The sequence below is a fragment of the Triticum urartu genome, chromosome 7 (genome assembly GCF_003073215.2).
Source record: "Triticum urartu cultivar G1812 chromosome 7, Tu2.1, whole genome shotgun sequence".
Taxonomy (NCBI): Eukaryota; Viridiplantae; Streptophyta; class Magnoliopsida; order Poales; family Poaceae; genus Triticum; species Triticum urartu.
The window spans coordinates 104,071,993-104,076,151 of NC_053028.1; positions in this window are offsets into that span (position 1 = coordinate 104,071,993).

Sequence of the window (4,159 nt, forward strand, 5' to 3'; positions counted from 1 at the left end):
GGGGGGGGCTATGCAGAATCGTTGGTGCTACGCAACTGAGAGGATGCAGAAGACACTTTGAGCAAAATGTAAAAATAAATGTTGAATTGAAGCATCGATGGCTGAGGCATTCATTACTGAGGCGGCAAACTTCGTGACAGCACACTACGAAGCCAAAAATCATCATTTGCATAATCCGAAGCCTCGGTACAATGCTGGCGACCCTAAAAAGGGTGGATCCAACCTCAGCCTATTCAAAGGGAAGCTCGCACCAAGCCGGTGCTTCTACTCCCTTATTGTTGGATGTTGACGGTAAGTTTTGCCTAGTGCTTTGCTTAATTAGCTCCAAATTGACCTATTTAACCTAGGATAGCTCGAAAATGACCTATACTTAGCATTTTTCCCTCCAAAATGACTTAATATGCTTAGCTAGCTCAAAATTGACCTATTTAACCTAGGATAGCTCTAAATGACCTATACTTAGCATTTTTTTCTCCAAATGACTTAATATGCTTAGCTAGCTCTAGAATGACATAATATATATGCTTAGTTCCAAAATGACCTTACTTAGCATTTTTTTACACCAAAATGACTTAGTATGCTTAGCTAGCTCAAAAATGACATAATAACCATACTTAGCTCCAATGACCTATTTTACAGATATAAGTTGCATCAATAATAATCTTCTTACTAGTCTTCTTCTTCTAACTTTCTTCTTTCCCATTTTGTAGATTTGCTTCAAGATCACAGAAGCTTGGGTTGATGGAGTGCTTGTCTTTAGTTTTTGTTTTGACTTGTGAAACTTGCTACCTATGATGAAACTGTGTAATATTGATGAAACTATGTATATGTATGGATGAAACTTGCTACTATTGGTAACATGTGTTGGATATATTGATTCATGACTATTGGTAATATGTGTTGAATATGCTATATTGGTCATATATAATATATTATGTGTTTGATTTTCTATGAAAAAGAATTGATATAAGAAAAAACAAAATTAAATGAGGCAATATATATAGGCACTTTGTCATCCGCTGGCTGATGGCAAAGAGCTTTGCCATCCGCTGGCAGATGGCAAAGAGGCCACGTGGCAGCAACCTGTAAATCACTTGTCTGGCCTATTTATTCTCTTTGCCATCAGATGGCAAAGAGCCTGCATCCTTTGCCATCAGCTGGCCGATGGCAAAGAGCCTGCACCCATTGCCATCAGCTGGCAGATGGCAAAGAGCCTGCAGCCTTTGCCATCTGCTGGCAGACGGCAAAGTACGCGTTAGCCTTCTAACGGGGCTAACCCCGTTCTCAGAGGCTTTGCCATCGCCAGCTGATGGCAAAGGCTACAGGCTCTTTGCCATCTGCCAGCAGACGGCAAAGAAGCCTTTACAGAGTTTATTCCAGCCGGCCTTTGCCATCTGTGGCAGATGGCAAAGCCCTTTGCCACCCGCGTTCGTGCCTTTGCCATCTGCCATGGCAGATGGCAAAGTGCCTGATTCCAGTAGTGTACGTCCTGCTTGATTTATTCTTGATGATATGAGTATTACAAGAGTTGATCTACCACGAGATTCGGAGAGGCTAAACCCTAGAAGCTAGCCTATGGTATGATTGTATGTTGTCCTACGGACTAAAACCCTCCGGTTTATATAGACACCAGAGGGGGCTAGAGTTACACAAGGTCAATTACAAAGGAGGAGATATACATATCCGTATTGCCTAGCTTGCCTTCCATGCCAAGTAGAGTCCCATCCGGACATGAGACGAAGTCTTCAATCTTGTATCTTCATAGTCCAACAATCCGGCCAAAGGATATAGTCTGGCTGTCCAAGACCCCCTAATCCAGGACTCCCTCAGTAGCCCCTGAACCAGGCTTCAATGACGATGAGTCCGGCACGCAGTATTGTCTTCGTCATTGCAAGGCGGGTTCCTCCTCCGAATACACCACAGAAGAATTTGAATACAAGGATAGTGTCCGACCCTGTAAAATAATTTCCACATACCACCATAGGGAGAATAATATTTCCACAAATCTAATCTGCTGAAACGTTTTGGCAACATGACATTATGCCATGGCCCGGTGATTATTCGAACCGTTTCCTTTAACTAGCCCCGCACATAACGTGAGGTAGTTTCTTGACACGTCTTGTCAAAGCAGAGATCGTGTCCCCCTTATTATGGGATTCTCATCAATACGGGCGTGGGTAACCCAACCACGCCATCGATTACAGCGCTTGGGGGATAAGCGAGTTTTACCAGGCTAGTGGGGGCGCATAGTTTCGGCCGCCCTTATAAAGGGACAAGGTTTAACCTTTTTCTACCCACGCCTTCTTCCTCTTTGCTCATCCATTCTTGCGCACTCGAGCTCCAATGCCCAAGTCCACATCCTTCCCCTCAACCTTCTCCAATCATGTCCAGAGCGGGAGGCAAATGGATGGCTTCCTCCGTTACGGAGGGACACATCAAGAAGCTGCGCGGAGCCGGATACTTAGCCGCGAATATCACACATCGGCTGCCCGCTGCGGGGCAGATCGTTCCTACCCCTGAACCTCACGAGAGTGTAGTTTTACTCCACCACTTCCTCCGCGGACTGGGGTTTCCCCTCCATCCATTCGTCCATGGTCTCATGTTCTACTACGGGATGGACTTCCATGATCTGGCCGCAAACTTCATCCTCAACATTTCGGCGTTCATCGTCGTGTGTGAGGCTTTCCTCCGCATCCGGCCCCACTTCGGCCTATGGTTAAAGACCTTCAATATCAAGCCGAAGGTGGTGGGAGGCCAACAAGCAGAATGCGGCGGAGCCATGGTGGGCAAGATGGCCAATGTTATATGGATTGAAGGCTCCTTTGTGGAGACCATAAAGGGGTGGCAATCGGCGTGGTTCTACATCACCGAGCCGCGCGACACCAACTGGGTGGCTGCCCCCGAGTTTTGATCCGGAATCCCCACGCGGCTCACCTCCTGGAAAGAGAAGGGCCTATCCTGGGGTTCATCGGTGGAGCTGGACGGACTCCAGAAATGTATCCGGAATATGGCAGGCAAGAAGCTCAAGCTTGTCAACATAGTCCAGGTCATGCTCATCCGCCGGATCCTCCCGTGTCAACAACGGGATTTCAACTTGTGGGAGTTCGACCCAGCCCAGCACCAGACTCTGAGCGAGCTCTTCGACACGACGCACAAGGACGTCTGGAGGGTGCTGTTCAAGGGCGCCGAGGTCCCTCCCTCTCTCACCGAGGACCGCGGGCTAAGCGTGAAGCGCCTAGCGCATTCGGTGAGTTCTATACATCTGGTAGGATATTTATTTCCCCTAGCTTAACCATGTGCGGGGTCTGAGCTCCATGCCTTTGACAGGACTGGGTGGAGACGTCGGGGCAGATTAACTGTCCGGCCCCTCTGCCCGAAGACACTGCGGACGCTCTCCTGATGGAGATGCTGACTCCGGCTCCTTACAAGGTGCCGAAGAAGACCAAGAAGGCCAAGGGAACCCGAAAGAGTTCCCGACACCAGGTGTTATCGGACTAATCGTCCGATAACTCCGCGACGCACTCCTCCCCTGAAGACGAGGAGGAAGATGTGCTTCCCCTCCAGTCGGGGGAGACAAGAAAAGGAAGGCATCCCCAACCGGGGGGGCCGAAGGGTCCAAGAAGGGAAGGACTCTCCTTCCGGACTACTCCACCACCACCGCCGAAGGCGAAGACGAGTGGCTGCTCAGGGCCAAGCCCCTGGCGAAGTCGTAAGTATTCGTATGCCAGAGTAACTCATAGCATACCTTTGTCGCACTGCTTCTCCTAACGCCGAATTATGATTATGCAGACCGCCACGAGCCCGTATCGACGTATCTTCGTCGGACGACTCCCTGGGCTCGTCGAATATGGATAGCGATCCACTTCCGACCGCCACCTCCCCTTGCCCTACGGACAACGCGAGGTATTGTCTCAAGAGGCACCGGGTCGAGGGGAGACAGTCCCGGAGGTGCCTCAAGGCGACCTTCCGGATTCTGGGAGCAGAGGGAGCAAGGCTCCCGAGGGCTTCGAGTTTGGCGCTCAGCCGAACACCATGCCGGAACCTCCAGTGGTTCCGGACTCAGGCAGGCGGCCTTCTTCCAAAAGGGGCAAGACGCCTGTGCCGGTGACCTCTGTCCATCCAGAGGCACTGGACAGTCTGCTGGGAGCGCTTCGTAGTG